This window comes from Oryctolagus cuniculus, chromosome 14 (assembly GCF_964237555.1).
Source record: "Oryctolagus cuniculus chromosome 14, mOryCun1.1, whole genome shotgun sequence".
Lineage (NCBI taxonomy): Eukaryota > Metazoa > Chordata > Mammalia > Lagomorpha > Leporidae > Oryctolagus > Oryctolagus cuniculus.
The window spans coordinates 67,330,416-67,353,743 of NC_091445.1; the positions used below are offsets into that span (position 1 = coordinate 67,330,416).

The window sequence follows — 23,328 nt, forward strand, 5'->3', positions numbered from 1 at the left end:
CCCAGTCAAGTCCTGGTTTCTCCATTTCCAATCCAGCTCCCTGTGAATGCACCTGGGAAGGTAGAGTAAGATGACTCAAGTACTTGGGCCACAGTCAGCCAGGTAGGAGACCCAGAAGGAGTTCCTGGCCCCTGGTTTCAGCCATAGTGATTGCAGCTGTTTGGGGAACGAGCCAGTAGATGGAAGATTTTTTCTGTCTTTCCCTCTCTATCATTATGCCTTTTAAATAAATAAATGTTAAAAAAGAAAACTAATATATATTCATTCGAAAGGTACAGTGATGGAGAGAAGGAGAGGGATGAAGACAGCAAGAGCTCATCCGTTTGCTGGTTCCTTCCTCCAAACGGCCAATGGCTGTGGTTGGTCCAGGATAAATCCAGAAATTTGGAACTCCCTCCTGGTATCCCACATGGGTGACAGGGTGCAAATAGTTGAGTCATCATCTGCTGCTTTCCTGGGTACATTAGCCAGGAGGTGGATCAGAAAGAGAGGGGCTGAGGCATGAACAGGCACTTCTCTATGGAATGCCGGTACTGCAAGTGATGGTGTAACCTGCCGTGCCATATTCTGGCCTCTCCAAAAGCAGATAACTTCCTCAGACTCAAAAGTTTCTGAAAATCAGGAGGTTGAATTTTAAAATTTATGTCTTTATTTGAAGCTGAGACTTGGGTGGTCTCTCCCATCTGCTGGTTCACTGTCTAAAGGCCTGTCATGGCTTGAAGTGGGCCAGACCAGAGCCTGGGAGCCAGAATTCAATCCTAGGTCTCCAGGGTGGGTGACAGAGGCTCAAGTACTAGAGGCACTCAATACTTGCTGGTTCCCAGAGTGTCCATTAGCAGGAAGGTGAATAAAACGGTATCTTAACCCCTGTGACAAATGTCCACCCTTGAGATTCAAGATTTTTAAATGCACATATCACCATTTTAATGTTAGGTTTTTACTCCTTCCTTATTAGGACCCAGGTTATTTGTACAGGAGATGTGCCAAGCTGGGAATTCTGCCTTTTTTTGAGATTTATTTATTTGAAAGGCAGAGTTACAGAGAGAGAGAGAGGGAAGGGACAGAGAGATTTTCCATCTGCTTTTCACTCCCCAAATGGCCACAACAGCCACAGATGGGCTACTCTGAAGCCAAGAGCCAGGAGCTTCTTCTAGCATTTGGGCCGTCTTCCACTACTTTCCCAGGTGCATTAGCAGGGAGCTGGATCACAGTGGAGTAGCCAGGACTTTAATGTGCACCCACATGGGATGCCAGCATCACAGGTGGTGGCTTTACCCACTACATCACCATGGTGGCCCTAGCCTTTTTTATGTTCTTCCATTCTTACAATAACTATTGACACTAATATTAGTTCTGTTTGTGTTCAACTGAATGAGAAGAATGCCTCTAAGAGCTGCCAAGAGGCTTCCAATTCTCACATTTTGTTTTATGCCAGTAATTAATAGATCAGAGCCTACCATTTTTCTTTCTTTGATGCATCAGTAGTACTTAGCAGCATTTAAACGCTTCCAAAGTCTTCATAGCTACTGTTTCCTCTATACCTCTCAAAACTCAGATATAAATGTGTGTCTGATTCTATCTATAGTCCATATCAATTCACCACAGGTAAAAATCCTTGTGAGTGGATTGCTACAGTATGTCAGGGACTAGTCATATTCCACCTACCACTAGTGCTGTAAGCTGTGTAACTCAGCTCCAAGCTGATGATGGTGATGTAAAAAGCAGATACAGTCATTGTCCTCATAGAGTTACAGTGAAGTGGTATGGATATACATTAGTCAAAAGGCCACATACACTAATGGAAAAGTGTTAATTGGGAGTGATTGATCATAGTCGAGAATATGTCCATTATCATTCTCATGAGTAATGGTAAGCATGAGCAATATTGAACAGTTACTTTCTGTAGAGGCTTAAGTGCATATCTTTTCTATGAAATTTCTGACATAGAATATTATCTTACAGTTTAAGGCATCTGGATGTGAAGATATTTTAGGTTACCTTAGCCATTTACTTTCTTTCATATGAGCCATGAAAGAAAAAAAATCTAACTCATACAGCTCTTCAATTGGTATATAAAACAATAATACATTTTAAATCAATGTTATATTAGAATATATATCATAGATAGAAATTATGTATGTGTTCAGAACACAAAGCTATACCTCATGGCCCTTGTTCTCAAAAAAACTCAAACTTCAACTACATTTAAACACCATTTTCAGGAGTCATTGAGTCATTGTCTGGGACCATCCAAAATAGGAAATGGATAACACCACTGTTACATGTGCTAAACACCAGATGCACTCAATCCTGTCCACTTGCTAAAAGTGTTCACATTTTCCCCTGCCCTGGTGTCCTAACAATTTGTCTCTGTAGCCAATAATGCTTTGAAATAGAAAATACTGTAGGCTGATTGCTTTAATAATACCGTCATCATAGTTTCATATAATTGACCTTGTCTGAGATTTTAAAAGTCAAGTGGGGGATGAAGAAAAGAAAAGAAACTCTGTGAAAATGTTGCTAGGGTAACACAAACCAATATGGTCACAGCATGTTTAGCCCAATATGAGTAACTCTTCACTCAGAGAAGAAGTCTAAAGGCTTGATTCAGGCTGGAAGTGAGACTGACCAAGCAGGGAAGGATATTTAGTCTGGGTGAGCAAATGTGCTTGCCAAATGTGAAGATACGGAGAGGAACTCTCTCTCTCTCTCTCTCTCTCTCTCTCTGTGTGTGTGTGTGTGTGTGTGTGTACGCATGCACGTGTGTGTGCACATGCATGCATGCATGAGAGAGAGCGAGTGAGCGAGCTCATTTTGACCACTGCCTCCTCAGATATTTCAATTAGTTTTTGGGACCAGGATCCTCAAAGTTTTTTATTCAATGTGTTAATGATTAGAGAGTATGGGATATTCTTTTGAAACCCAGGTTATCCTTTGCCGTTCACTAGTCTGGACAGAATACCTGGTTTTGTTTGTAAGCCAGCTGAGTTGTAGGGACAGAGGAATCTTAAATGCTTTCATTTTCATATTTTTTAACCACTTGATCACAATCCCTGTTTTAGTTTCTTTGAGATTTACACTGGGGGGAAGATTAATAGCTAGTTACTGGTAGGATACTTCTGGCATGTCAACAAATAAACTTGCTTGAATCCAAGCCACTATGGAATCTTCCACTGTTGTCCTCAACATTAGGACACTGTTTTTGAGAATATATTCATGTATTTCTGCTAATAAATATTAGTGGGAATAAAAAAAAACATTGGGGATTTCAGAATTCAACTGCTGAAAAAAATGGTAATACTGAGTCAGCAATGATTCTCCTGATCTTAAAATGATTCCTGAATCAGCATAACACTTTGTAACACAAACTAAAGTATAATGCCAAAACCTCAAACTCAAATTCTTAAGGTCCAATTTGCTATTTTTTTAAGGCAAAGAGGAAAATTTCAATGAGAAACAGTGGGACTATGAAAAAGAACACTGTTAAAAGTTCAATTTTTTTAAAATAATACATTCTAACTATTACATCTAAATCACTTTAATTTCTAATCAATACAAAATCATTAGTTATTTTAGCTTTCTTTCTTACTAAGTCTTTTAAATTTTTTAATTGCTAAACTAAGACACAATGTTTTACAGTTCTATAAATAGATTGAAGATTTAAACAGAAGATCCGAAACAGTCACAGAAAGAAGATGAACATTGTGGAGCAGCGTGGAAAGTGCAGACACACAGCAGCAAGCAGGGATGCCATTCACAACTCCCGAAGCAGGAGGCTGGAGGCGAGGCCAGGTTCTGAGTGAGGTGAGGACAGACTGTGGCAGCCTGTGCCACTGATGATGTTGCTTGAAGGCGAGCCTTGTGGATCACACAGTCTCTTAGTCCAGCCTAGACTTACAGTGGGAGATAGGGTACCCCCTAATCCAGCAAAGGAAAAGCATATTTCTTTCTCCCAATCCACCCACAACCAGAGAGGAGAAGGTACCATTCTGACACAAGGAGAGGGTGTAGCAGCTCTCATGCACATGACCAGGGGATTTTAGCAGAGGGAAAAACCTGTGTTTCTTATTGTCTTTGAATATGACTTGGAGGGTAGACAGGAGGCTGGGCACCCACTTAGGATTGTGAGGTGCCCCATCCTCTCAATTTATCACAGGCTCTGTGGCTCAAACTGTCATGGCAGAGCATCCACAGACAGCTGGCTCTGAAAAATGGCCTCTGCTCTCTTTGTGGATGGGGCTAACTCGTGGGGCAGTGAGGGGATCCCCTATGCCCTGTGACTATGAGAGCCTTGTATGCTGTGATTTTGGGAATCCTGTGACTGTACGATAGGGTATGGGTTGTAACTGGGTCTCTGAGCAATCACTGTGTCTGGTGTCAGAGCCTCAGACATCCTGACTGCTTCAGCTGAGTCATTGCTGAGGGCTCCATGCTCACACTAAGGACTGCACAGTTTCTTTGTATGGTTCATGTGCCCGTGTAGATGAGGTTTGTACCCACTCTGGGCTAACCCCAAACATTTATCACCTTGGAAGATAGGAGGTAAGGTTCTGATTATACGAACAAATGTGATCATTCCCTCCCCACTCCTGACAATAGAGCAGATGTATCACACCCAACTTGAGTGTCACCCTGGAGTCTCACCTCATCTTTGAGAATTGAACAGGGTTCCCTAGCCCCACCCAGCACACACTTTTAGGTATTCCCTGAAGGAGCTGACACTCCACTAAGCCAAACAGGCATAGTTCAAAGATAAAAACTATCAATGGAAAAAAGTTTTCCAAAATGCCTAAAAATAAATGCAGAAATATAAGAAACAAGAACAAGGAAAACAACACCCCACCCACCCAAAAAGGAAAACAACACTTCAATATTAGAATGTAAAGACAAAGAAACTGATGAATTGTCCTAGAAAGAATTCAAAAGATTGATCACAGGATTAATCAGAAGTAATAAGAAGAAAATACATGAATTAAAGATATTCATATATGATATGGATAAAAAATTTTCCCATGAGTTGAGAGTTTGACGAGAAATCAAATTGAAATATTTGAAATATTAGAAATGAAGATTTCAATATTTCAAATAAAAAGTACAGTGAAAAGCCTTAAAAACAAACTTGGTAAGGCAGAAGAAAGAATATCCAAGCTAGAAGACAAATCTTTGGAAATACATCAGACAAAAAAAAAAAAAGAGAAGAAATTAGAAAAATTACAAACTATGTTAGAGAAATATGGGATACTATCAAATGACCCAACATATGAGTCTTAGAAGTTCTTGAAGGTGTGAATAGATTAGAAGAGAGAATAGATTAGAAGCCCTATTCAATGAAATAATTACAAAAAAGTTCCCTAATTTAGAGAAAGAAAGGGACATCCAAATACAGGAAGCACATAAAACTTCTAATTGACATGACCAGAAGAGATCTTCACCATGACACATTGCAGTCAAACTTTCAACAGTAAAACATAAAGGAAATATTCTAAAATATACACAAAAGAAACACTAGATTACTTTCAGAGGATGACCTTCAGACTCACAGCTGATTTCTCATTAGAAACTATATAGATTAGGAGGGGATGGAGAGACAATAGTTTAAGTCATAAGATAACAAACTGTCAACCCAGAATACTGTACCCAGCAAAACTCTCATTTATAAATGAAGGTGAAATAAAGACCTTCCATAACAAACAGAAATTGAAAGAATCTGTCAGCACTTGCCCAACCTTATAAATGATGCTTAAGGATGTGCTATACACAGAAGTAAAATTATCATGATTAAAGAATGTGAAAACAGAAAACATCCTAGTAAAATTACAAAAGAAACCCAAAGCAACCTATAGGAATATTTATGGAAAACTGGCAGGGGCAAGTAGTTAATATTAATAGTAACCTTGAATGTAAATTACCTAAATTCTCCAGTTAAAAGATCACTGGCTGAATGGAATACAAAACAACTGTTTATTTGCTTCCTACAAGAAACACACCTTAACATCAAAGAAATATGCAGACTGGAAGTGAGAGGATGAAAAAAGATATTCCACAATAACAGAAAGCAAAAATGAGCAGGAGTAATCATTCTAATGTCAGACAAAATAAACTTTAACACAAATGCTATTAAGAGACAAAGAGGGGCACTATGTTATGATTAAGGGATTAATTAAACAGGTAGATGTGACTATAATAAATGTATGTGCACCCAATGCCAGGGCACCTGGCTATTTAAACAAATGTTAATGTATCTAGGGGAAAACATAGACTACAATACAACAGTAATGGGGGACTTCAACACTCCCATTCAACTTTCATCAGTGGACAGATCAAACAGAAAAATCAACAAAGAAACAACAGAGTTGGCAAGCAGTGTGGCTCACTAGGCTAATCCTCTGCCTGTGGTGCTGGTATCCCGGGTTCTGGTCTCAGTTGGGATGCCGGGTTCTGTCCTACTTGCTTCTCTTCCACAGCTCTCTGTGGCCCAGGAAGGCAGTGGAGGATGGCTCAAGTGCTTGGGTCCTGCACCTGCATGGGAAGCCAGGAGGAAGCACCTGGCTTCGGATTGGTGCAGTGCATCAGCTGTAGAGGCCATTTTGGGGGTGAACCAATGGAAGGAAGACCTTTCTCTCTGTCTCTCTCTGTCTCTCTCTCACTGTATAACTCTGCCTTTCAAAAAAAAAAAAAAGGAAGAAACAATAGAGCTAATCTATACATCTACACTATGGACTAAATGGACCTAACTGATATATACAGAATCTTTATTGCAGAATCTATATTGCAGAATGCACATTCTTTTCGTCAGTGCATGGAACTATCTCTAGTATAGACCACATGCTAGAACACAAAGCAGGTCTCAGCAAATTCAAAATGCATCTTTTCTGAATACAATGGGGTGAAGCTAGAAATTAATGACTCAAGAATCTCTAGAAAATATGCAAACACATGGACATTAAACAACATGCTCTTGAATAAACATTGGGTCATAGAAGAAATCAAAAGGGAAATAAAAAATTCCTGGAAATGAATGAATATGATTAAATATCATATCAAAACTTATGGGACACAGTGAAAGCAGTGTTAAGAGGGAAGTTTATAGCAATTAGTGCCTACATCAAGAAACTGGAAAGGTATCAAATAAATGAGCTATCAATGCATCTCAAGGACCTAGAAAAATAACCACAAACCAGACCCCACATTAGTAGGAGGAAAGAAATAATTAAAATTAGAGAAGAAATAAAGAAAATTGAAACAAAAAAATCACACAAGGATCACTGAAATTAGGATCTATTTTTTGAAAAATAAACAAAATTGATACACCATTGGCACAACTAAATTAAAAAGGGAGAAGACCCAAATCAATAAGAGATGCAAAAGGAGTTGTAACAATGGATACCAAAAAATAAAAGAATGATCAGGAATGACTATAGCGATATGCCAAACAAATTGTAAGAACTAGAAGAAATGTATAAATTCTTGGACACATAAAATCTACCAAAATTGAGCCAGTAAGACATTGAAAACATAAACTAACCAATAATCAAGAATAATCAAGATGGAGATTGAAAAAGTAATAAAGACCCCCAACCTTCCCCCCTGCCCCCAAAAAAAGCCAAGGACTGGATGGCTTCACTGATGAATTCTACAAGACTTTTGAAGTAGAACTAATACTAACTCTTCTCAAACTATTCAAATCAATTGAAAGGGGAGGGGGGAATCCTCTCCAATTTTATGAAACCAGCATCACTTTAATTCCCAAACCAGAAAAGATACAACAGAGGAAGAGAACTATTGACCAATATCACTGATGAACATGGACACAAAAATCCTCAAGAAAATACTAGATAATCTAATCCAACAACACAACACAACAGAAAGATCATTCACCCAGACCAAGCAGCTTTATCCCTGGTATGCAGCGATGGCTCAACATAGCTGTTAAATATGATATATCACATTAACAAACTGAAGAATAAAAAAAATGTGATTATCTCAATAGATGCAGAGAAATTATTTGATAAAATACAATATCCTTAAGAAAATTGGATATGGAAGGAACATTTTTTCAACCCAAGGCAATATATGACAACCCTACAACTTGCATCATATCAAATGGGAAAAAGTTGGAAGCATTTCAACTAATATCAGGAAGCAGTCAAGGATGCCCACTTTCACCGATGCTATTAATATAGTTCTGGAAGTTTTAGCCAGATCCAATAGGCAAGAAAAAGAAATCAAAGGGACAAAAATTGGAAAGGGGGAAGTGAGATTATCCCTGTTTTCAGATGACATGATTCTGTATAGAGGGGATCCAAAAGCCTCCACTAAGACACTGTTGGAACTCAAAAGAGAGTTTGGTAAAGTTGCAGGATATGAAATTAACACACAAAAATCAACAGCATTTGTATACACAGACAATGCCATCACTGAGAGAAAAGAATTTCTAAGATCAGTTCCATTCACATTAGCTATAAAAAAGTTTAAATACCCTGGAATAAATTTAACCAAGGATGTCAAGATCTATCTGATAAAAATTAAAAAACATTAAAGAAAGTAGAAGACACACACACAAAAAAAGGAAAAATCTTCCATATTAATGGATTGGAAGAATCAATGTCATCACAAAGTCCATACTACTAAAAGCAATTTTTTTTTGACAGGCAGAGTGGACAGTGAGAGAGAGAGACAGAGAGAAAGAGAAAGGTCTTCCTTTACCCTTGGTTCACCCTCCAATGGCTGCCCTGGCCGGTACTCTGTGGCCAGCGCATCGAGCTGATCCGAAGCCAGGAGCCAGGTACTTCTCCTGGTCTCCCTTGGGGTGCAGGGCCCAAGGACTTGGGCCATCCTCCACTGCACTCCTGGGCCACAGCAGAGAGCTGGCCTGGAAGAGGGGCAACCGGGACAGAATCTGCGCCCCGACCGAGACTAGAACCCAGTGTTCTAGTCTAGGATTTTCTATTGAGCTGCGGTGCCAGCCTACTAAAAGCAATTTACTGATTCAATGTGATGTCAATCAAAATACCAATAACATTCTTCTCAGAGCTAGAAAAAATGATGCTAAAATTCATGGAAACACAATAGACCCCAAATAACTAAAGCAATCTTAATCAACACAAAGAAAGCTTAAGGCATCACAATATCTGATTTTAAGTCATAATACAGGACAGTTATTATTAAAATATGCTGGTACTGGCACAAAAATAGACTTGTAGACAAATGGAACAGAAGAGAAACTCCAGAAATCAATCCATACATCTACAACTAACGTCTTTGACAAAGTAGCTAAAATAAATCCCTGGAGCAAGGACAGTTTCTTTAACAAACAGTGCCAGAGAAACTGGATTTCCATATGCCGAAGTATGAATCTAGACCCCTATCTTACACCTTATACAAAAAATCTACTCAAAATGGCTCAAAGACCTAAATCTACAACCCAAAACTGTCAAATCAGAGAACATTGGGGGAAATTCTGCAAGACATGGGCATAGGCAAAGACTTCTTGGAAAAGAAACAAGCACAGGGAATCAAAACCAAAATTGACAAATGGGATTACATCCAGCTGGGAAGCTTCTGCACAGGAAAAGAAATACTCAGCAAAGCAAAGCGGCAACTGACAGAATGCCAGAAAATATTTGCAAACTAGGCAGCTGAAAAAGTGTTAACGTACAGAATCTATATAAAGCTCAAGAAATTAATGAAATCCTTTCTTTTACAACAAAATTGATGCAACTGGAAACCATTATACTTAGTGAAATAAGCAAGTCCCAAAAAGAAAAATATCATGTTTTCCTTGATCTGTGATAACTAGTAGATACAAAAACGTAATGTATAGTTATTCACATTTTAATCTGCATAAAATTATTCCTGTATACAAACTTAAGAGTAAATGACTTAAGTCAAAATGAACTTAATTATTATCTTATAATCATACAGGAGATACTTAGATGTCACATTGTCATCAGTTATATTTCATTGAAAGAAATTATTATTAATTGACCAAAAAACCTGTATATGGGTGAAATGATCATTTATAGATTCAATTGTTACTTATAGTCATTGTCTATATTCCCATTAAACTCAGGTTTTTGCTTTTAACTTGTTAAACTTCTGATTTGGTAAAGTATTAAGCCTTTTTACTGTAATGTAAATTTAAATTGTTATCTCAAAAACTAAGAAGAAAGAAAGAAAGGTAAAATATAGGAGGGTGGGAAAGACAGAGGAGGGAAATATTATATTCTTGGACTTATATCTACAAATCCTGATGAATTTGTTAAAATTAATTAAAAAAAGAAGCTTTTAAAAAGGTCTGAAACAGTAAAAATCCTGAAATAAAACAGAGGGAAATGTTTCACAACAGTAATTTCAGCAATTATTTTTGGATATGCCCCCAAACAACCAGTAAAAAAAGCAAAAATAGATGTGAGACTAGATCAAACCAAAACTTCTGCATTGCAAAAGAAACAATCAACAGAGCAAAATGGTACCTTGTAGAACACAAAATAGTTGTAAACCATATATCCAAAAGGGAGGTAATATCCATAGTAATAAGAAACTTCTAAATCAGTAGTTAGTAAATCAATTAAAAAGTATAAGGTAAAGAAACAAAGAGATAATTTTCTTATCTTTTAGTATTTACTTATTTATTTGAAAGGCAGAGTCACACACAGAGTGAGGGAGGAAGAGACAGAGAGAGAGAGAGAGAGACATCTTCCATCCACTGGCTCATTCCCCAATTGGCCACAATGGCCAGAACGGAGCTGATCTGAGGCCAGGAGCCCACCCACCATGTCCTATGTGGATACAGGGCTTCAACGTACTTGGGTATCCTCTACTGCCCTTCTGGGCCCATGAGCAGGGAGCTGGATCAGAAGTGGAGCAGCCAGGACTTGAATCGGTACCCACATGGCATGTTGGTGCTGTAGGCAGTGGCTTAACCCGCTTTACCACAGTGTCGGTCCCAAAAAGATATTTTTCAAAAGAAGATATAACATACAAAGGATCAAGAGAGATATAAAAATGTTCAACATTATTAATCATCAGAAATATGCAAATCAAAACTATAATGAAATATCCCCTCATACCTGTTTAGATAACTGTTTTTAAAATAGCAACAATAAAAGATAAGAAGTGTTGGTGTTTGTTGTTTACTTGTAGGAATGTTTTCCATGCAGCTGCTATGGAAAATAGTAGGAATGTTCTTCAAAACATTAAAAATGGAACTACCATATGATTCAGTATATCAACTTCTAGATTAATAGCTAAAATAGCAAATATCAGAATCTTGAAGAGATCTTTGTATTGCTTTGTTCGTTACATTAGTCAATATAATTAAGATTTGGAAACATCTTAAATGTCCTCTAATGGATATGTGTATTTACAAAAGAGTAGTATAGAATGAAATATTATTTTGCCTTTAAAAAGATATTCTGTTATGTGTGACAACATGATGAACCTGGAGCTTATGCTAAGCAAGATAAGCCAGTCACAGCTGGATAGTATTGCATAATACTTATTCAAAGTATCTAAAATAGTAACACTTGTAGAAACACAGAATGGTGATGTTCATGAGCTGGGGAAGAGGGAACTGGAGAGTGTACTTAGATCCAATTAAAAACATGAAACCATTGAAGCTTAGAGTAGGTAATCTTAAAGAGTATTTCTAGGGCAAATATTTTTCAATTTTATAAAAAGGATAGTTGTAAAATTCTTTAAAAAGATATATACAGAAGGAATGTTAAATAGATAAGATTAACATCTATAAAACAGTGGGAAGGAATAAGTAGCATTTATTGATTGCCAGTTGTATACTAAACTTTGGGTTAGACACATCTCATTTACACTAGCACTGAGAAGCAATGTGTTATTATCCTAATTTGATAGAGGAATAAATAAGAGAAATTGAACAACTTACACAGATAATAAGTGGAGTCAGAATTTAAACCCTGGAAGTTAACCAAAGTCGTGATTTTTTTTGAAGGAAGCAAGAAAAAAGTAAAGTAAAAAGAATACGTGCCTTTTACAAGAAAACTTGCTTTTTTTTTCCTTTCAGAAGTAATTTCCTAAGTTTGTAATATAGGAGCTTCGGTATTGTGATACTGGCTTTGAAACTCGTTACAATAGGAACATTTTGTTTGGACAATGTAACTAATGTGATTGCTATGCTCTTTATTTCCATTTAGTAACCTTCAGAAAGCAAAACTCATTCTCATCTCTTCTATTAATTCTACCCATGGGACTCTCTCTATTGGTATTTTAGACTTCTAGGGAAAGGAGAAGATAAATATTTCTAATGAGAAAAAGGAGCAAGACTGAGATTGAGTTCTGAGTCTGTTATACTGCCATAATATCTTTTCCCCAACACACCACAGGGGCCCTTAAGTTCCATATTCTGCTTCATCTTCTGTATATATTCCAGGAAATGCAACAAGAAGCACTCAATAAGTGGAATCTCTATAGACTAGATTCATATTTTTAACAAAAAATGAGAATAAACAGCCTATGTACCCCATAAGATAAAATCAGTTGCTGTGCTAAGGATTTAGAATTAAAATTATGAATTACACAGAAATGAACATTAGTAAAGATGAGTTAACACATGTGTTATACTCTAATATGCCAGGTCTTCATAGGAGCACAGTGATAACCAGTAATTAAATAAATAAACAAACAAACCACACTGATAGAAGAGACTGGCGAGCATGTTTTCAGTGGATCACACTTTGAAGCTCTTGCCACAAAAGTTTGAGGCTGCAGGCAGCAATAGGTAGGACTCTTGGATGTCAGTTTATATTTACGGAATCTGCTTAGATGTCCTAATGAATTCAGGGTCTTATTTTAGTATTCTTTCCTTTTCTTTCTTGGAAATAGAGAAAATGATAACAGCAAATTTACTTACAGGATACTGGGCTCTTCTTTGTATAATCATGGGGAGGGAGTAAAACAGACAAGAAGACACAGCAAACATTCCTCGCTAATCATATGATGACAAGTGAGTTATGTTATTTAGGTTACATATCTATTCTCAACTTCCTTAGAAATGTTATGGTATGGCAACAGTGACCATTCAAGAAATATCTGAGCCTAAGCTCTGGGCACTGACAATTTCAGAGACTAAGAAAAAGGAAAGAATAAAAAAACAGGATTTTTTTTTAAATTAGTTTGAAAGGCAGGGAGGGAGGGGAGGAGGGAGGGAGAGAGAACGTGTTCACACCCTCTGCTTTACTCATCAAATGCCTGCAATATCTGGGCCAAAATTGGAAGCCAGGAACACAACCCAGATCTCCCAATGGGTGGCAGGAAATCAACCAGTTGAGCCACCACCGCATTATCAGGAACCTGGAATCAGGAGCAGAGCCAGGTACCGAACCCAGATGCTCTGTGGTGGGATGTGAATGCCTTAAGCACTGTCTTAGCCATTAGGTGAAGCATCTACCTACCACCAGAAATGCTTTATTTCTCTTGGGTTAGACCGAATTGAGAATGGATACACTTGTGTTATAGACACACCTTTCTAGGAGTTAATAAACCACACTAAGTGCTGTCCCCATCCTTCTTGACCCCTGTCTACAAACCAGATGGACTGACGGACTGACTCACTTCTGAATGTCCTTCAACAAGAGTAGAACCTTAGAGGTGGAATTTGACCTGCCCTTTAAGTTTGAAATTTATCCTTTCATACTTTGGGACTTTTTGGTTTTAAGATGGAGAAATCATCAAAATCTCTCAAATGTAGAATAACAAAGTTTTAAAACATCCACTAAATGCAAGGTAGCATGCTTCCTAATTTGTCGGGGAACGGGACAGCCTGGCCAGCTGTGCCCCTCCCAACATGTACAAGCACAAGAAGTTTAGTGCTGGGCTTTTTCCACCCTGCCCGTTGCTAATTGCAAGATCCTGTTTTGACTTTAAGCATCCTGTTATTGTATGTTTCCCACACTTACTCTTGCTGAGTTGGTAACATGTTTTCCGTGAATCATATATAAATAGGCGGGGACTAGAACACCGGTAACAGGCGGGAGTTTGAATGAACGCCAGTAATAAACGGGAGTGGTGAATGAAGGAGTTGTGAATGAATGCCGGTAACAGGGCGGGATATATAAGAGGGTTGGAGGAGGCGAAGACGGCGGGCATTCGCGACATGTAACGCGAGTCTGCTGAAAAATAAAGTGGAAGCTGAAAAGCCGATAAACGTGTCTGGTGTCTCTGAGGTCTCGCCGGCGTTAACCTATCTGGAAGGTGTACGCCTGCAACTGGTGCCGTGACTCAGATCGCTGCGACACGGAAAGAAGGTAAGAAAAAAAATGTCTATAGACGGGAGTCTAGGGGAAAAAGCCTAGGAATACCGCTGTACAATGGGGAACACACAGTCCACCACGAAAATGCACCTATTGATTAGCTGCCTTTTAAAGGCAACGGGGACACCCGTAAAGAGTGTAGCTGTGTGCAATTTTACGAGGATACTATATAAAACTTGTCCTTGGTTTGTTGAAGAAGGAGATTTATCATAGGTTCGGTGGAGACGGGTGGGACGTGAATTGCGAAATGCTGGAGTCGAGGAGGGAGTGATCCGCTTGTGGTATCTGATAGATACTGCTTTACAGTCGGAGGATGACCAGATCGGGGAACTCTTAGATGAAGGCTCCGAACTACTGGAGGAGCTCAGCGAAGACTCCCATGATAGTAGCGAAAAAGGAGATAGTATAGAGGAACAAAGGATGGAAGCAAGCGGAGGAGCCGACCAAAAGTGAAACATCTGCAGACGCTGGGATCGCTTCCACTATACTCGGAGTTGCCCTTAATGCCCTCCGCTCCTCCTTATGAACCACCCTGTCATCCTATGCACTGTTGCTGTTTTGCCGGCAATGCTTCCAGCGAGATGAGGCCCATAGTTTTAGAGTCTGGGCCGGAGAAACAGACTAGAAGGCAAATGCTTGAAAACGAAAGTGCTTGTAATGACGATGAAGCTGCTTTTTTTTATAAATACTGGGGATTCAACTCCCCACCCACCGCGGCACCTGAAACCAAATTGGGCAGAGTTCTTTAACCCCCATCAGATCTTTCCAGTGACTGAAGACCGCCAAGGAAATCACGGGTGGACTCCGGTCGACTTCACAGCATGAAAAGAGTTGCAAAATGCAGTGACTCTCTACGGGCCACATGCTAACTTCACCAAAGCTATCCTAGGAACCTTAGGCACTCAGGGCCTAGTCCCTGAAGATTGGAGAAATGTCTGCAAGGCAGTCCTTTCAGGGGGAGATTATCTCTTATGGTCAGCCGCTTATAGGGAACTAGCTCGTACTCAGGCGGCACAAAACCGAGCTGATGGGCAACCTGCCTGGAATGAGGACATGTTAAACGGAGAGGGAGCATTCCATGCAGAAGCGGTGCAAGCTGGGTGTCCCCGGGAGGTATTACAACAAATAAGAGATATAGCCTTGAGGGCCTGGAAGGTAGTGCCAAAAAAGGGGAAGTTAAACACAGTTTGACTAAGATAATACAAGGACCCACCGAGCCTTATGCAGATTTTATTAACCGCCTTTATGAAGCTGCAGGAAATCTGTTTGAGTCTCCTGAAGAGGCCGCGCCCTTGCTGAGACGACTGGCATATGAAAATGCTAATAAGACATGTCGCTCCACGCTAAGGCCTTGGCAACATAAGGTACAAAGGAGGCAAAAGCAGTATTAAAAAATTTTTGAACAGCGCCTTAAGAGCACCGCTATGCAGCGGTGTGACCCCACTATGCCCTTAAGTATTTTGGTGTTCATACAAAGTCATTATCCCTATGCTTTACTCTGGCAAGAAGGACCATTGTTGTTTATATACCCACATAACCATATGCCCAGATCTATTACCTCCTATGCGGAGGCTATGGGAAATTTAGTTTTACAAGCCATCCACCGAGTCGTAGAAATTGCAGGGAGAAGACCACAGTCCTGCATTCTTCCGTTAGAGTCTGTAGTCATTCAGGAGTGGGCTAAGGAAACTTGGCAATGGTCCCACATCACCATCACCCTTGACGTAAGTGTAGATAACCATTATCCCAATCATCCCTTTATTAGATTTTGCGACACGGTACCCTTACACTATTTTAAAAGAGTTTATTCTAATCCCATTCCCAAAGCACCCATAGCTTTTACTGATGGAGCAAAAGGAGGTACCGGGGTGGCTATTTTACAAGGTCAGGTGCATCATGCAGTTACTGCATCTCCCTCACCTCAACATGCAGAGCTAGCTGTAGTGGCTAAGTTATTAAATATGGTTGAGGGTCCCCTTAATATCCTTTCTGATAGCTTATATGTTGTTAATGCTGTTAAGAGGCTAGGCTCCCCTTCGTTAATATCCAAAAGTTCTACAGTGTTTCCTTATTTTGAGCTTGTTCAGCACGCTTTATTTAGGAGATCAGATCCCATTTTTATCACCCATATTAGAGCACATACCTCCCTGCCAGGTCCTCTCACCGCGGGAAATGCCCTTGCCGATCAACATTCCCACTTCCTTTTAGCTTGCACTGCCATGGAACAGGCAACAGAATATCACAAACTTTGGCATGTTAATAGTAAGACCTTAAGTATGAGGTTTAATATCCCTATTCGTAAAGCTAAATCTATTGTCCAAAATTGTGAAAAATGTGTTATTCATCAGCCTGTTACTATGCCCACTGGAGCTAATCCCCGGGGCCTTTATCCATGTCACATTTGGCAAATGGATGTAATGCATATCCCTGCCTTTGGCAAGCTATCCTGTGTCCATGTTACGGTGGATACTTACTCAGGAGTAGTTATGGCTACCGCCACTGCCAAAGAGTCCACTTCCCATGTAATGCAACATATGTTACAATGTTTTGCTTCTTGGGGAATTCCTAATATAATAAAAACTGATAATGGACCTGCTTATACTTCTAAGGCTTTTGCTGAGTTTTTAGCAACTTTTCATATCTCTCATTTAACCGGCATCCCATATAACCCTACTGGACAAGCCGTTGTGGAACGCACTAATCTGTATCTGAAAAATTTTGTATTAAAACAAAAAGGGGGAATAGGGGCACTATCCTGTTCCCCTAAAGACATTCTCAACCTCGCCTTACTTACCATAAATTTTTTAAATAAAAAAGCTGATGGTCTCACCCCGGCAGAACGTCATGTAATCTTGGAACAGACCCCCAATAGTAATAAACCCCATGAACTGACAGAAGCTCAGCCACACGTTAGAAAAATGATTATGTGGAAAGACCCACAAGATAACAAATGGAAAGGCCCATACCCATTAATAAGAAGGGTACGAGGCGCTGTTTGTTTTCTCCCACAGGAAGAAAAAAATCCAATCTGGACTCCAGAAAGACGGACAAGAACAATAGAGTGGCAAGATGATCGTGATCCTACTCCTACTAATAATGACGCCACTGTCACCGACGATGGCCAAGCTGGATGAGTATTGGGGTCTCTTGAGAGCCCTACCTCTCCCTCTCCAGTTGTGTATTTGCCTGAGAAGGACTTCTCTATGGCTGTTCAACACAGGAGAGACTTTGGAGTCACCGTGGTCGTTGTTGCAGTAATTGCGGCGTTATCAGCTGGTTAGGCCGCTATTGGCATGGCCGTGAGCCAAACCTCCACACTGTCCATACTTGATAGCATCACAAGATCTACCGCCCAGGCACTTGATGATATACTGCTATTCAGCTGTTAATGAACGGATTTATTGCAAGATTAGGCCTGGTTGGCATACCCTGTGTTATTTGATCTACTGCAGTTTGTGTTACCACCTACCCCTACAACCACTTTTCATTTGCCGCTAATCAGTCCCGTCTTTTGGGTAGCATGTTAAATGGTAGTTGGAATCCAATTAAACAATGGGCCGCTATTATAGGGTTGGCTCTTATTGTGCTTATAACAGGATCAATTATTGTTCGGATCTTGCAAGGGCTGTTAATACGCAAATGGTGGTTAAACAAGCCAGCTAACATTCAATAACCAGTACCCCATGCAAAATAGACAGATTCAGGTGTGGCTGAATCTGCTGGAATGGTAGTCAAAGACGGGTAAGTTCTGAGAGGTCTTCAAGGCAACCTAAGACAGGGCATGAACGCTCCCTCCACACCTCATGTTCATGTGCCAATGACGGGTAAGCCCGATAGATGCTCTTGGTCACCTAAGACAGGCACAGTACCACTCCATTTTGCAAAGAAATAAGGGGGAGATGTCAGGGAACGGGACAGCCTGGCCAGCTGTGCCCCTCCCAACATGTACAAGCACAAGAAGTTTAGTGCTGGGCTTTTTCCACCCTGCCCGTTGCTAATTGCAAGATCCTGTTTTGACTTTAAGCATCCTGTTATTGTATGTTTCCTACACTTACTCTTGCTGAGTTGGTAACATGTTTTCCGTGAATCATATATAAATAGGCGGGGACTAGAACGCCGGTAACAGGCGGGAGTTTGAATGAACGCCAGTAATAAACGGGAGTGGTGAATGAAGGAGTTGTGAATGAATGCCGGTAACAGGGCGGGATATATAAGAGGGTTGGAGGAGGCGAAGACGGCGGGCGTTCGCGACATGTAACGCGAGTCTGCTGAAAAATAAAGTGGAAGCTGAAAAGCCGATAAACGCGTCTGGTGTCTCCGAGGTCTCGCCGGCGTTAACCTATCCGGAAGGTGTACGCCTGCACTAATTGTGTCCAGCAAAGAATCCTTATGATTATGGGATCACTTTCCAGCTTTCACCCTTTTGAAATAAGCAGTTGGACAGAATTTCTGTGGATAGAGATTGGGTTCCATATTTCTCTATTTATTAACAATATGCTAGGGAGGGATCAATAGCCTCACCTTGTCCTCATATAAAGCTAATTTAGGAAAAATGCTATCCTCAAAAATATCAGACTTCAGAATGTTTCATAGTCACCCATCTCCTTGAGGTTTCAGTGCTGATTCTCTGGCTTTGCCACCAGTGATTGAATTTCTAAGTCTGGATGGATACAGGGAATTGGCCATTTTAACAGGCTCCACAAAATGACTCCGGTTGTACAGTTTTCTGAGTACATTTTGAGAAATAGGGCCCTACTCTCCTGAATCATTCTGGATGTACACTTGTGTGCCCCCACTCTGCAGAGCCACCTTCATTAGAGAACACACTCCCACATCACACTCTGGGACAATTAATCTGATTTCTCTAATCATGAGTGTCCTAATCGCTCACTCTTCAAAGTGGTGAGAGATTTCTCAGAAACCACTTTGGTTTTTGGAGAAGTAGAATGACTGTATCCACACAATTTGTTTTTGTATTGTGGGCAGAGGAAAAAAAATTAACCTTTTGCTTTCTGGTTCAAGGCAATCATTTACTTCAATAAAGGAAAGACAATAATATATTCACTGGATCATTTTGGTTTTTTAAAAGCTACATATATTTTTATAATTCAGATTTCGATGAGTCCAGACAATTTCAAGCCCTAAATTGGAGTCTGGTTGAGGGAGTGCTATAGGAGAGGAAAAGGAGAGGTGATAGTGGATATGCAGGCTATCCAAGACATTTTATTTTGAGAATATTTGCCATTATTTCTCACATCAACTTAAGCACTCCAAGGACAAATGGTTCATTTTGGGGACAGTCATAGATTCATTTGGATATTCAAGTAAGGATCTAAATCCTCTCACCAGGAAAAAGTATATAGACATACAGACACACAAAAGTTTTCAGAAAATTTCAGATACACATGACACTCTCCATTATGATGGAAGCCAGAAACAACAACAACAAAACAAAAGAACATAGAACTGTGTTCTAAGATTGATCTGTGTCTCTGTCTTTAGGGGAGTCTTTTTCTGCCTTTTGCTCTTGTATTAATTCTTAGGTGTTATTTATATAACAATATACCTAGGGGTAATTGTTAAGCCTCCAGTTTCCTGCCCTCCACCCAGATCATTGCAATTGACTTAGGAGCCTTAGGTGATGCTGATGAAGGGGATGAGTAACTGCAATTTGAGAAATGATCTCAATTGAAAAACTGGGCAATGAGTGAAAGAAGTGGCCCTACTGGTACAAAAACGTGGTAAAAACAGTAAGACCATTTCTCTCTATCAGAAGGAAATGCAGGAATCAAGAATGGGGCTGGATTTTTCTTCTCCAGATATTACTCTTCCTCTTCCTTTCTGTTTAGCTTAGCATCTTGGGGCATCATTTTCATTTTTCCCGAATAACCATTGCCCCCAGTGTATGCCTGGGGCTTAAGAGCCCAGGACAAGCACATTTGGATTCTGACAGGTCAGAGAACAACATGGAGTCATTTAGGACTTATAACTCCTTTACTCACAGTGGTGGTGAGAAACACACAAGGAACAGCCACTAGCCTCCAATGGTGGTTGGGCCTCAGGAGACAGACACCTGTTTTGTCCATGGCCACAGTTGGACACACACATAGACAATTACACACATCCTAAATACATCAATAACCAAATACATCCACACATTCACCAGCAGCTGCATCTAAACATACCCCTCGGTCGCTTATTTGGATTTACAGACAAAAGTGGCCCGGACCCAGGCCATTACATAACAGACTTGTGGGCAGCTAGCCAAGCAGGTGGACCTGTCAGTTACCATGACACCAGTTACCATACAGCACAGAGATAAGACAGCAAGTGCAAAAGGTGTGGGAACTTGGTGTCGTCATCTCCCCAATTTCATCCCCTCAACACCAAGTGCCCATTTTAAATTTGTTTCAGCATAAGAGTTTGAAGATGGGAGTTGGTAGACATTTTTTCTACTCCAAACTCTCACAAGGTGGACCTTGGGTCCATTGTTTCTCTTCCAATGGCCATCCTCTGCCTCTTGTGTTTATGGGAGTGTACAGCTTACAACTCAAAAGTGGTAAGGACAGGGTGTATTGAGAGGAAGGGCTGTACAGACTCTGTTTCACTAGCCTTTTGGGAACTTTCTTTTTCTGCCAAGGACCATTTGGGTATTTATAACATTGTTTACTGGCCATACATAATTATCACTTAAAACTTAGCCTTCTGTAGGTTTTTTGAATTTCAAGTCTTGCCTGTGGTTGCCTTGGCAAGGCCAAATCAAATGATTTTGTGGACCTTATATGTCCCACAGGCCAGATGTTTCCCACCTCTGATAGATGGTTCCAGACAACAGCTTAATGAGATAATTTGAAACAATGAAGATTTTGCATAGGTTGGGAGCAGCCACCAGAGGGCAATTTTCTATATTTCTTGAGAGTTATACTTGTGAATGAGAGTTCTACAGAGGAAAACAGAGGAATTTTAGATGTACTATCTGAGAAGGCTGGCTCATCATTTGCCTCATTCATATATATATATATATATATATATATATATATATATGGCTTAGATATTAGTTTGGATTCTGAATTTCTGGCTATGGTCTTTATGTCTCCAGGGTGGCCCTCCTGGGTGGGAAGAGAAACCTTAGCAGGTGGGGGATAGGGAAGAGTCCTTCCATGGGGCATGCCCTTGGAAGGTAGTTCTCGCAGGGCTCTTATGAAAGCCTGGCTTAGGCCCAGCTGCCCCCTCTGCTTCCTGGCGCTCCGTAGGATTCTTCCTCTGCATGTGCTTCACTATTAGTATCCACTGTTTTAATCAAAAGCCAAACCAATGGGGCTGCCCAACCTTGGACTTGAACCTCCTGTATGACCTGTAGTCATACAGCTTCAAACTTCAGGTTTTTTCCTTGCTATCCCAGGATTCTGTCCATTTCTTATACTTAGCAATGTCCATTGTACAAAGTCATCTCTCCTGGTTCTTCAGCTAGAGGCATTACCCATATCCAGAAAACTGCATCCCTGCAAATCTGCACCAACAACTTGAGCTAAGTAGGTTGTTTCTCTTTATAAAGTTTGTTACCTAAGATTTTTGTTTTTGCGGTAATGTAATTGTGACTAGTACATATAAGACAGAGGTTAGAATAAAACACAAACCCAACCACCCCACTCCAATAAAACTAAACATGTAGCCAAAGAATCCTATCAAAATATCTAAATATACTATTTTAACTTTTTGTTTCAGAGAACAAAAGGATTTGTTACTATAATGGCATTGACATCAACTAATTTTCACAACCCTGGCCTGTCAAATTCCCCTCTTTGATCCCGTACCATAAACAAAGACCAGTTTCAGATAGTATAAGAAGAAACGAAGGCAAGAGAGCCCAGACCTCTGAGGCAAGAGGACATTTCCGTGCTTTTCAGCATCAGACATCAGAGCCAAAAAAAAAAAAAAAAAAAAAAAGGGAACAATCAAATCGGAAGACTCTTTTGTTGTTGATTCAGTGAGATGGTTCCCTTGGCAACTAACATGGGACATGATACAGCTGTCAAACCACATTGATGCCACAGTATCAGTGGTGCACATGATAGGGTGGAGTGCTGGTGGTGGCCTGGAAGGAAAGCAGAGCTACTGCTTAGGTGTCATCAGAGTTTCAGTGAATCCAAGCATGCTGGAGGCACTGTCTTATTAACATTCAAATCAATTAGACTCAATCAAGTCTAATTATTGTATGTTGCTGTTTGTCTCCTAAGTGATTTCTTGTGTGAAAAGAACAGAATCTTCTCAATCAGAAAACAACTAGCAGCTATTTTATTAAACACATAATGAGACTTGCACTGTGGTAGGCCACAGGTTTTAAAAAAGACAGCCTGGGGTTTTGAGCAACTTGGATAGGATGAGTTTCCAATGGAAGTGGTGTGTAAGGAGAAGGTGTGACACTTCCAAGCTGGCATTGGGAAGCCCGGATGCTCTGCTGGCCACTCATTAAGGTAGTTTCAAGAAATGGAAACATAGAGTGTAGATGCTTTGAGATGAGATGTAGAGATAGAAAATCAAGTTCTCAGATGTTTCAGTTCCCTTCTGTGCCTGTGGTAGTCATACAGCTTCAAACTTGAAGTTTTTCCTTGCTATCCCAGGATTCTGTCCATTTCTTATACTTAGCAATGTCCATTGTACAGTCATCTCTCCTGATTCTTCAGCTAGAGGCATTACCCATATCCAGAAAACTGCATCCCTGCAAATCTGCACCAACAACTTCATTTCTTGGGTTTCTGTACTTTAAAAAAGTTCATAGAAAATATGTAGTATGAAAAAAACTTATTATCTTTTGCACCAAAATCTATTTATATTTTACTTTCATTTTTCCACAGACTTTGATAAGCATTCTCACACAAATTTACTGAATTTACTGAGTGAAGATTTGAGCTTCTCACATATAAAAACAAACTACATTACTATGTAGACATTCGACCTAGTGAGTTAAGATGCCCGTGTCTTGTACCAGAACCTTTCTTTGAAACCCTGCACTTGATCCTGGCTCCAGCTTCCTTCCTATGCA

General features: G+C 39.9%; 1 long non-coding RNA gene across 5 annotated transcripts in view; it reads right to left on the reverse strand.

The window, feature by feature from the left end:
• The window catches only part of LOC100339238 (uncharacterized), a 254,751-nt gene that overhangs the window by 49,331 nt on the left and 182,092 nt on the right, over nt 1–23,328 (reverse strand). For 2 of the 5 annotated variants that reach the window (XR_007922466.2, XR_011382016.1), the window contains one exon: nt 21,338–23,041. The exons of 2 other annotated variants lie outside the window; for them this stretch is intronic. This is a non-coding gene — a long non-coding RNA (uncharacterized lncRNA). Of the gene's footprint in view, nt 1–21,337; nt 23,047–23,328 lie in introns of those variants that run through there. One more of the 5 variants, XR_007922468.2, reaches the window with a different exon arrangement.